Below are 12,468 nucleotides of genomic sequence, written 5' to 3' on the forward strand. Positions count from 1 at the left end.
TATAAGTATCAGTCACAATATACCCAAAAAAGATTGAACATATGAAAAAAAAAAGTAAGCTAAATTGGGCAAAATGCCCAGAGATCCTGACAAATATAGCTTTCTTTAGACAAAAAAGAAAAAAAAAAGGAAAATAATATATAAAATTTATTCCTAAGATTCAGGAATTTCCTTCCTTTGTTCAGAGTAGTGTTTTTTGACCTAATGGATCATTCTCATATACTTTTTATAATTTGAAATTCTAATTAAGGTGTGCAGTTACACACACACACACACACACACACACACACACACACACACACTCTAAAGCCATTAAAAAATTAGCATGAAAGATCCCAGTGACCCACAGGATAGCTTCATGTTACATTTCATGTTACATTTTCAACACTTCTGTGGTACTAGTTCTGTCCTCTTGCCCCATCACTTTAACATTTTCTCCCTGTATGTTCTTGAAAGTTCTCTCTTAAAAGTCACCAGTGACAACTGAAACATCAATTCAAATGGTCTCTTCAGACTGTTCTTTATTTTTCTGTAACATCCAAGGCTATTGATCACAATCTGCTGGAAGCTTTTCCTTCTGTGACTTCCATGTCATTTTCATCTCCTTATTTTTCTTCGTCTGTGAGGTTCTCATTGCTAGCTCCTCCTCTTCTATCTCAGAAATATGGCATTCCTCAAGATTTTTCCTTGGCCTTGTCTTTTTTATTTCCATTAGAAATGTCATGTACTACGGTTGTTCCAGTTAGTCCTTTCATGTTGATGACTCAAATCCCAAATATCTCCAAACTTTAAAGTTATACACATGGGCAGAATTCTGGCTTACTAAATGTAATCTTAGGCAAGTTGTGTAGCCAGGATCTTTAGGACCCAGTTTGGGTAAAGTAATGCCTTATCTCATCAGGTTGCTTATGACATTGGCATGCATAGTTTATAGTTCAAGGATGAGATTTGAAATAGGATTAGAATTGTTAGCTTGAAGTCAGATTGTAGAGGATTGAAGTATAGAGCTTAAACTATGTTTGATAGATGCTAAAGATCCTAAGAAAGAAGCTGTGAGGTAGTCAAACAAATTAAGAGGGTCGATTTTGGAGTCACTGTGCCTGGGTGTGGAACTTGATTGCATCATTGATTAGCTGAGTGACTTCACAAGTTAATCAAGCTCTCTAGGGTTCAATTTCCACATTTGTTCACTAGAGATGATAATGATACCAGATTTATGGAGCTGTTGGTAGGGCTACATGAAATAATCCATGTAAAACATTTAGGACATTGCTTAGCAAGAAAGAAAATAATAATGTTAGATTATTATTGTGATTAGTCACGTGGTAGAGCAATATGATTGGAGCTTTGCTTTAAAAAAGAATAATCTGGAAATGAAGTGAAGGATGGATGGAAAATCAGAGAGAGAAGACACGGTGAGATAAATTAGAAGCCTATTTAAAGAGAATGATCCTCAAAAGAGGTCATAAGAGATTTAAAAAAAAAAAAAAGGTTGGGAACAGTATTGGGAAAAAGGGAACCAATGAAAGACATGTTCCTGGAGAGTATTTGTTTGTCTAAGCAAATTACTGTTGAATGTAAGGGCCCAAAACAAGCCCCCTTTTATCAGACAACTCCAGTTTTCAGCTTAGATAACTGGGAAGATGATGGTGTCATTAACAGTAAAAGGGACATCAGTAGCAGGTACTGTTTTGGAGATGCTGATTTAAGCCATCAGAATCCTATAGGCCATGGAATTTGACAGGAAAAGTCGAAAGAGAGATGACTATAGAAATGGCTTCAGTAATAGTTACCACTATTTGAGCATTAACTATGTGTCATACGTATACATACCGTATGTTCAAGGGAGACAGCGTGACTTGCTAAATTGGTCATGAGCTTCAGTATCTGATACATGAGATCTTGCCATCATTTCTGCCTGGAATAACCTATGCCTCATTTCTAACAGTTGCAGTAATCCGTTATTTAGGCTAAAGGACAACTTTTAAACTGAGACTTTCTGCATCCTTGCAGGATAGAGTTGGGATTGAGGTCTTTATCTGTAATCCCATGTATACTATACTTCTCATACAGTCATTATCACAGTTTGCTGTGGGTTCTACTCACTTGTGGATACAACTTACATGACGGGGCTCTCTTTTTTTATTATTTTATTATTTTATTATTTTTATTAAATTTACTGGGGGTGACATTGGTTACTAAAATTATATAGGTTTCAATTGTACTTTTCTATAATACACCATGTATATATTGCATTGTGTTTTCATCCCCCAGAGTCAGTTCTCCTTCCATCATCATATATTTTACTCATTTTTTCCCCCTTTTACCAACCCCCTCCCCCTTTGCCCTCTGGGAAAAACTAAACTGTTGTCTGTGTCTGTGAGTCTTTGTTTCTTTGTCTTGTTCCTTTGTTACTTTCAGTTTCATATCCCATATATGAGTGAGGTCATATGGTTCTTGAAATTTTCTGTCTGACTTATTTTGCTTAGCATGAATCTCAATATCCATCCATGTTGTCACAAATGGCAATAATTCATCTTTTCTAGTGGCTGAGTAATATTCCATTGTGTATATAACAAACATCTTCTTTACCTGTCATCTGGATGAAGGATACTTTGGTTGTTTCCATGTCTTGGCCATGTCGTGAATAAGACTGCAGTGAACATCAGGGTACATATATCTTTATGGATAAATGTTTTCAGATTTTTGGGCTAGATACCCAGGAGAGGGATTGCTGGGTCGTATAGTAATTGTATTCTTAATTTTTTGAGGAATCCCCATACTGTTTTCCATTGTGGCTTTACCAATTTCCATTCACACCAGCAGTGTATAAGGGTTCTTTTTTCTCAACAGTCTCTCCAGCATTTGTTATTATTTGTCTTGTTTATGACAACCATTCTAACAAGTGTGAGATGGTATCTCATTGTGGTTTTGATTTCCATTTCCCTAGTGAAGTTGAGCATTTTTTCATGTATCTGTTGGCCATTGTATGTCTTTTCGGGAGAAATGTCTGTTCAGGTCCTCTGCCCATTTTTTGATTGGATTGTTTGTTTTTTGTTGTTGAGTTGTACAAGTTCTTTACATAGTTTGGATATTAGCCCCTTATCGGAGGAGTTTTTTGCAAATACTTCTCCCATTCAGTTTGTTGCCTCTTTGTCGTGCTGATGGTTTCTTTTGCTGGGCAGAAGCTTTTTAGTTTGACACAGTCCCATTCATTTATTTTTGTTTTTACTTTCCTTGAGGTTGTGGTCAAATTCATGAAAGCCTCTCTGAACCCAAGGTTCATACTTTTAGTACCTATGCTTTCTTCTATGCAATTTATTGTTTCAGGTCTTATGTTTAGGTCTTTGATTTTGAGTTAACTTTGGTACATAGTGACAGATAGCATTCTAGTTTCATTCTTTTGCACGTGGCTTTCCAATTTTCCTAGCACCATCTATTGAAGAGGCTTTCTTTTCTCCATTGTATGTTTTTGGCTCCTTTGTTGAAAATTGTCTGCCCATGTATATGTGGGTTTATTTCTGGGTTCTCAATTCTATTCCATTGGTCTGTGTGTCTGTTTTTCTGCCTGTACCATACTGTTTTGATTATTGTAGCCCTGTAATACAAGCTAAAGTCAGGGAGTGTGATACTTCCAGCATTGTTCTTTTTTCTTAGGATTGCTTTTGCTATCTGGGGTTTTTTATGATTCCAGACAAATCTGGTGATTTTTTTTGTTTTATTTCTTGAAAAAATACCATTGGGATTTTGATGGGGATTGCATTACATATGTATATTGCTTTGGGTTAATATGGCCATTTTAACTATTTTGATTCTTTTAATCCCAGAATATCTTTCCATTTCTTTGTGTAGTCTTCAATTTCTTTTAAGAATGTCTTATAATTTTACATGTGTAGGTCCTTCACATCCTTTGTTAAGTTTATTTCTAGGTATTTGATCCTTTTAGTTGCAATTGCAAAAGTAATTGTTGTTGTTTTTTTCATTTCTTTTTGTGAAATTTCATTGTGAGTATATAGGAATGCAATGGATTTTTGTACGTTGATTTTGTATCCAGCAACTTTATTGTTTCTAATAGTTTTTGTTGACATCTTTAGGGTTTTCTATATAAAGAATCATGTCATCTGCAAAAAATGACAATTTAACTTCTTCATTCCCAGTTTGGATATCCTTTATTTCTTTCTCTTGCCTGATTGCTCTGGCTAGGACTTCCAATACTGTGTTGAATAACAGTGGTGACAGGTGGCATCCCTGTCTTGTTCCTGATTTTAAGGAAAAGCTTTCAACTTTTCACTATTAAGTATGATATAAGCTGAGGGTTTGTCGTATATGGCCTTAATTATGTTGAGGTATTTTCCTTCTGTATCCATTTTATTAAGTTTTTAAATCATAAATGGATGTTATATCTTGTCAAATGCTCTTTCTGCATCTATTGATATAATCATATTATTTTTATTTTTTATTGTATTTATGTGGTGTATCACATTGATCGATTTGTGTATGTTGAACCATCCTTGTGCCCCTGGGATGAACCTCACTTGGTTGTGATGTATAATCTTTTTAATGTATTGTTGCACTCGATTTGCTAGTATATTGTTTAGGATTTTTACATCTGTATTTATCAGAGATATTGGTCTGTAGTTTTGTTTTCTCGTGTTATTCTTACCAGGTTTTGGTATCAGGGTAATGTTGGCCTTATAAAATAAGCTAGGAAGTATTGCCTCTTCTTCAGTCTTTTGGAAGAGTTTAAGGAGGACAGGTATTAAATCATCTTTGAATGTTTAATAGAATTCACTAGTGAATTCACTAATGAAGTCTTTAATAGAATTCACTAGTGAAGTCACTAGTGAAGTGAGAAGTCACTAGTGGATTTTGCTTTTGGGGAGGTTTTGGACGATTGTTTCAATTTCCTAACTGTTGACTGGTCTATTTAGATTTTCCAGTTCTTTGTGATTCCATCTAGGAAGGTTATGTACGTATTTCTAAGAACTTGTCCTTTTCTTCTAGGTGATTGAATTTGGTGGCATGTAGTCCTTCATACATTTCTCATATGATTCTTTATATTTCTGTGATATCCATTGTAACTTTTTCTCTTTAATTTCTGATTTTGTTTATTTGTGTTCTTTCCCTTAGTGAGTCTGGCCAAGGGCCTGCCAATTTTATTAATTTTTCAAAGCATCAGCTTTTTGTTGCATTAATTTTTTTCTATTGTCTGCTCTAATTTTTATCATTTCCTTTCTTCTCCTGACTTTGGGTTTCATTTGTTCTTCTTTTTCTAGTTCTTTAAGATGTATTGTTAGGTTTTTTATTTGGGATTTTTCTTGTTTCCTGAGACAGGCCTGTAATGATATAAATTTCCCTCTTAATACTGCTTTTGCTGCATACAAATAATTTTGATACAATGTATTTTCATTCTCATTTGCTTCTATTTATCTTTTAATTTCTCCTTTATTTCTTCTTTGACCCAGTCTTTCTTTAATGACATCTTGTTTAATCTCCACATATTTGTGGTTTTTCCTGCTTTTATTTTGTAGTTGATCTCAAATTTCAAATCCTTGTGGGCAGAGAATATTCTTGGTATGATTTCAATCTTCTTATATTTGCTTAGGCTAGTTTTGTGTCCCAATAAGTGGTCTATTCTTGAAAATGTTCCATGTGTGCTAGAAAAGAATGTATAGTCTGGTGTTCTAGGATGAAGTTCTCTATAAATGTCAATTATGTCCATTAGATCAAATGTGTCATTTAAGGCTGATATTTCCTTATTGATTTTCTGTTTTTGGATGATCTATCCATGGCTATCAAGGGCATATTTAGATCCCCTACCATAATTGTGTTTTTGTCAGTTTCTCCTTTTAGTTCGGTTAGTAGATGCTCTATATGGTTTGGTGCTCCCTGATTGGGAGCATTTATATTGTGTCTTCTTGTTGTATTTTTCCCCTTTATCATTATGAAATGTCCATCCTTGTCTTTTGTTACATATTTTATCCCGAAGTCTGTTTCATCAGCTATAAGTATAGCTACATTTACTTTGCTCTGAATGCCATTTGCTTGGAGTATCATTTTCTACCCTTTCACTTTGAGTCTATATTTGTCCTTGTAGCTGAGATGTGTCTGTTGGAGGCAGCATATGGTTGGGTTTTGTTTTTTGATCCAATCTGCTACTCTGTGCCTTTTTATTGGTGAGTTTAGTCCATTTGCATTTAGGGTGATTATTGATATATGAGAGTTTTCTATAGCCATTTTCTCTTTTCTGGAGTTTTCTGGTAGCTTGGTGTCTCCTTTCTTTTTTTGCCTTTGTGTTTCTGTCTGTTATTTTAGTTTGGTGGTATTTTATGATATTTTCTCTCTGTTTCCTCATTTTTCATGTTATGTGTCTCAGTTCTGTATTTTTTTTTTTTTTTGAGTGATTACTATTAGGTTTATATAAAAGACAGTTCCATATATACAACAGTCCTTTTTCTTCAGCGTGCTTCTTATTTCCATTCCCCTTTGCAAGTTCGGACCTTTACTCCCTCCCCTTTTATGTTTTTGTTGTCATAAATTATCCCTACTTTTGCTGTGAGTTGATTTCTGAGTTGCAGTAGCAAATTGTCTTTTTCTTTTTTTTTTTATGTTTTTATCTCCTTACCCTTATGTTATGTTTAAGTGTATAGTGCCCTATTCTGTGTAGGAGTTGCCATTTCCTGCTTCTGTCTGTCCATTAGCAATCTTGCCATGGTTTTGTATCCTTTTGTATTTTTGGTTTAGGTCAAATAGGCCTCCTTCAGTATTTCCTGTAATGCAGGCCTTGTGGTGGAAAATACCCCGAGGTTCTGTATATCTGGAATGATCTTTATTCTTCCTTCATATTTAAAGGATAAATTTGCAGGATATATTATTTTTGGCTGGTAATTTCTCTCTTACAATAGTTTGAGTATTTGATTCCACTCCCTCCTGGCTTGTAGAGTTTCTGCTGAAAAGCTGATGATAATCTAATGGGGTTTCCTTTGTAGGTTACAGTCTTCCTTCCCCTGGTTGCCTTGCAAATTCTTTCTTTGTCATTAATTTTTGACAGTTTCAAAATAATGTGCCTTGGAGAAGGCCTTTTTGGATTGAGGTAATTTGGTGTTCTGTTTGCTTCTTGGATTCAAGGAGCCAGTTCTTTTCATAGGTTTGTCGACTATTTGTTTGAATAGACTATCGGGACCCTTCTCCCTCTCTTCTCCTTCTGGTATGCCCGTTATTCTTATATTGAGCTTTCTGATGGAGTCAGATAGTTCTTGTAGAGTTCTTTCATTTCTTTTAACTCTCAAGTCTTTCTCTTCTTCTATCTGTGTCATTTCCAGATTTCTGTCTTTGATATCACTAATTCTTTTCTCCATTTGGTCAGCTCTATTTCCTAAGCTTGCTATTTCATTCTTCATCTCTTTTATTGAGTTCTTCAGCTCCAGAATTTTTATTTGGTTCTTTTTTAAAATTTTAATCTCTTTGGTAAAATATTCATTTTTGTTCATTGATTTTATTTCTGAGTTCATTAAAGTGCCTGTCTGTGTTTCTTTGCAACTTGTTGAAGTTTTTCAGAACTGCAATCTTGAATTCTCTGTCATTTAAGTCACATATTTCCATGTCTTTAAGTTCATTTTCTGGAGATTTTTCATTTTCTTTCTGAGCTGCCTTGTTACCTTGGTTATGCATGACAATTAATGAATTATTTGTTCTCTTCATCGGCATCTACAGGAGTAGATTCTGCAGCAGGTTGATATGAAGAGGTTTTTCTTTTGCTTTTCCAGTATGTGGTGCTGGAATGTTTTATTTTCTCCCCCTTCCACTGTTTTGGCTGCTCGCAGGTTGGGAGATTTCCTTGGGAGATGAGTTTCTCCTCTGCGACCAGGTTGCCTCAATTTCAGGGCACCATCCCTGTGGGAGGATGTGGTGGGCAATGAGGCTCTGAGCCTCTGAAACACCAGTGTTGCCCCTGCAACCCAATGCAGAGTTGTGCATCTCAGCAGGCCTCGGTGCCCCCGCTGCGGTCAGCCTGGAAAGGTGGGTCGTGGTAGGCTGGGAGAGTTGAGCTGGGAGAGAGCCTGTGGCCCTGCCCTCTTCTGAGCAGTCGTGACTGCTGGACCACAGCTACCTCATCCCTACAGCTCCTTCCTTGTCACTGGAATTAGCTGCACTGCACTGCACTGTGCTTCCTCCACTCAGGAACTGTCTCTGCAGTTCTCAGGACTGTAGATATTCTGCTCTTTAATTTGATACTGCTACCATTTTTCTTCTTTCTGGGGCCCGCTCCTAGCACTGGGAGGGTGCGATGGAGGCGGCCAAGCTGCATGGCTTTGTTTTCTGCCTGGTGGTGAGGTACTGCAATTGTCAGAGCCCTTCTCTATTTTGTCTTTGCCCCAAGGTCTCTGCTCCGATTACTGGGTTCAGCCGTATATTATATGCTGATTCCCTCAGGCAGGATTGCTGGGGCCACAGAAGATGCTCCTGCAGTCTCAGTCCTCTCCCGACACTGCAGTGAGCTCCGGGCTGGGTGCCATGGCCCCCGTCGCTGTCTTCTCCCTTCCCTCCTCCCCTATTTGCCCCGATTCGCCCACCTTCAGATGTTTCAATGCACAGATCTCTCGACATATTTGTGTGTTGCATAGGGAATCTTTTGTTGAATTATAGCTGTTTAATTTGTTGTAATTTCTAGGAGAGATATCAAGGTGCACCCCTCATGGCGCCATGTTTCTGACATCACTCCTGTGACTTAGCTCTCTCACCTAATTACACAATTCTTACATGACCAATTTTATTTTATTTTTTTTGGTCACACATCTGCCTTTATTGTGGGCAGCCAGGGGGACACTTCCAGCCATAGTTAAAAAAATTAATTTACAAAAGCAGGGATTTGGTGAAGCTGCCTGTTTGGAATCCTTGGGAGCTCATACATAGATGCTGACCCAGAGCAGCAGGAAGAGGGGACCCCAAAGTCTATGAAGAGCAAGTCCACCAAGGAGATGAGGAGCTCTTTGTAGCTCCTGAGTGTAATTGGCGGAGATGACCTCATAAACAAAGAACCAGGCGGTGAAGAACCAGTGGCAGACAGCACCACGGTCAGATGGGGCGAGACAGCAAGGTTCAGCGGGCTGGTGTATCTGCTCGTGGCCTCCAGCTCCACTTTGCTGGGTACTAGGTAATCCACCTCTCCACAACTGGAAGTGTGACATTTATTTTTCATGTTTTATTTTCTTAATCTCCTCAGTACACTGTCTTAGATATACCAGATGCTCAGTTAATGTTTGTTGAATGAATAAATGTTTGTGCTTGTAAGATCTCAATAATTACGATAATTAGTTTGGGTTTATGAAGCATATGAGCTTGAGAAGCTGATAAGGAAATTATGCGTGTTTGAATTTAATGAGATCACCTTTTTAAAAAGACTGAGACCTTTATTGATATTTATATTATACTTTAAAATCTTTACATTCAAGTTGGGTTTTGATTTTCCTGGAGAAATTTTTGAAAGCGTAGAGTTCTGATATTTTAAATGGGAATATTAAGACTTTCAACACGATGGACCATGATAAAGAGAGGGCTCCAAGAATCCTGGTGAATAAAAACACTCATATAGCTAACAAGCTCTGCTAGGAATTATAGCTGCCATTTCCATAATAAACCCAGTCTTTTGGGGCTTGAACATACAAATATAATAATTGCAAAATTTCATTGTTAAGGAGATTTGGTCAAACCGTAGACTGATATGGTTAATCAGTGGAGATGTACTAGGACAGGGGAATTGTAAGCCGACATTGAATGAGGAGGAAGCCTTGTGTTCTAGTGGTGAAGGGAGACTATTCTTGCACAGGATGGGTGAGGCAAAGAATCAGAAGGAAGGTATCACTGATGCAATGGTGGTTATAGACCAGGGATGATTCATTCCTACTGGGTGTGTGTTGTGATCCCCATTTGAGTATTGATGACTGTCTATTAACAGATTCCTCAAGCGGTTTTTATATGTTTCATCCATATACATAGTCTCTGTCTTCTTTCTGTCTTTGCTTTGTCTTTTTATATCAACGTTTTGGGAACTAGATTTTGGCAACAATATTTTTGGAGAATATTATTAGAGAATCGCAGTATAAAATGTGTTTGTGTTGTTATTTTGTTCAGTCTTAATCTAGCTCTCACTTTTTATTGATACCTTTAGCTTTGTATTGTAGTATATCTTGTCTCTCTTCCTTTTTTTTTTATCCCCATCTTCTTTCTCTTTATTTTTCCTCTTCTCCCTTTCATCTGCTTTTTTTTCCTTTTCCCGGATTTCTTAATCTGGTAATTGCTCAGGAATTTGTGTTCAAGGAGGTCAAAACGCTTCTATCTATGTTATTTTGTTTATGCTCAAGACAAATGTAACAGAAAGGTAGAAGGCACAAGAAAACTACATTCCCACAATTCTTGAGCTACATTATGTTTTGGAATTCAGAATTTTAAGGATTTTAGATAAGTAATGTAATTTTATGAAAGTAAATTCTGTGTTATGTTACGTTTTTAGTAGTGTCTGGGCACCATCCCCCTGCTCAAAAATAACACTATTTTTAGTGAAACAATATTCATAAAAAATAGAAAAAATAAAGACTAAAAAGACTCAGGTAAGAATTGCTACCAAATGAATTTTGGTGCCAAACATATGAGAAAATATATTTTCAAAAAATTTCAGAGCTTCTGGATTCCAGAATTGTGAAGTCGGGATTGGGCACTGTTGTTGACTTGCCCAGATCAGCAACAGTGGTCTCCATCCCCACCCATGTCCCCGTGACATTTCCTGTCCCGGTGTGCTCCAGTGCCTGATACACGCACCTATGGCTCTGCCTGAAGGCATTCCACATTCCACAGTAGCAAAAGCATGCCCTGCTCCAGCGTGAGGCACCCCACAATTCCAGGGGTTAACACCCCAAAGGGAGCAGTGCTCAGTTGCAGGTGGGAGTTGGTGAATACACACCCTGATTTCTGAACCCCTCAGGTGGTTCCCTGCAGTCTCCCCATGTTCCCAGATGTAAGCAGCCCCGATTGCCCACACTGGTAGGTAATCTGTTCACCAGTGTACCCTGTATTGCTTTTTTCCCCATCCGACCTCACTTCCCCACTCCCTTATAGTTGCTCCTGATATCACTTACCGTGTCGATTACTGGCACTCAAATCCTCCTCTCAGGGTCTGCTCTGGGATGGGGAGTAACCCATGCTAAGACATGAACCCCCAAATAGAGCCTGGATCTTGGATTAAAGAACAGTGTTCTTGCAGACTTTCATGTGGTTGTTAACCACTGTTATTCATTTAAATTTCTTAATTTAGAGTTACGGGATTTTATTAGAGTAAGAGGAACACGTTACCAATTTATAACTGCCACTGTTCATGTTTGTACATACTGCTGGCTTTCCTGCTGCTGCTGCTGCTGCTGCTGCAGTTTCCTGTTCCCACTTCCCATATTGTGAGCACACTGTCACTGAAAATCTTGGATATGATTATAAAAATGTTAGCTGATAATTACTTTAAGTTTTTGCTCCCATTCTCAGTGAAAATGCTTATTCTTCTGTCTTTAAGGCACAAAGAAATTGATCTCCAATGGTTAATTCTCTGGCTGATCCATGGGGAGGTAGCAGGGCGATTTGGTCTGGAGAAGCCTTTCTTGCACCCTCAGATTTCATCGTGTTGGTTGTGCGGCTGAGTCTGGCCCTTTGTTATTTGTTGCTGTAAATGATTTTGTGTTCCCTTTCTTTCTACTGAATTGCTTGAGTTACAAGTTAAAGTTCTTGACACAACTTTAAATCTATTTTTTAAAAAGTGAAATTTGTTTGTAGAGGAACTGAAATCATTAATTACGTTGTAGCTCCTTATCCTTTTTATGATACACGTATTGCTGTGGGTATAGTGCTCTAAAACATCTGCTCAATCGTCCCTTATAGCGGCACAAGAATGCTTTTACATGACTGCAATAAAGTAGCAGATGCTTCTTCACAACAACTTCCCAATTCATTTAGGAAACAAGTCAGTTCTGGATTTGGTTTTTCCTCTAAGTGTGGCAACTGTGCAGGCAAACGATTCCAAAGAGGTTAGAACTGACAAATCAAGTCATTCTGTATAATTTTTAGGATGCTGCAAGTTAGTCTAAAAGCCTTATCTAATAGCCCTTTAATAAAATTAGCACGTTTCTTAGTATGCAAATAATTCTTTATCATTATAAGTAACCAGAAAAATACATTAATTCAGCATTACCAGCATAAGCTTCTTTTATTTTCTTTAGAAACTTCTGTTTCATGTTGATTTATCATTAGCATTATAAATAGAAAAAGTGGTTGAATGCCCAGGATTGGTAATAGGGAGACCTGGGGGTCCAGCAATTGGAAGTCATACGCAGGTCCTTCCAGGAACAATTTCTGTCTCCTCAGAGACAGATCATGAGACATTGGCGATGTCCACATGTCCCTTTGCACCTGCCTTGGCAGGGCTGGCCT

The 12,468-nt window shown here is 37.5% G+C and overlaps 1 protein-coding gene and 1 pseudogene across 4 annotated transcripts in view; one reads left to right on the plus strand and one right to left on the minus strand.

Moving 5' to 3' along the window:
- ATG10 (autophagy related 10) overlaps positions 1-12,468 on the plus strand; it is a 393,520-nt gene that overhangs the window by 285,506 nt on the left and 95,546 nt on the right. The gene's annotated exons all lie outside the window — the stretch shown is intronic.
- Positions 8,904-11,441, minus strand: LOC117025068 (transmembrane protein 258-like; annotated as a pseudogene).

This window comes from Rhinolophus ferrumequinum, chromosome 7 (assembly GCF_004115265.2).
Source record: "Rhinolophus ferrumequinum isolate MPI-CBG mRhiFer1 chromosome 7, mRhiFer1_v1.p, whole genome shotgun sequence".
Lineage (NCBI taxonomy): Eukaryota > Metazoa > Chordata > Mammalia > Chiroptera > Rhinolophidae > Rhinolophus > Rhinolophus ferrumequinum.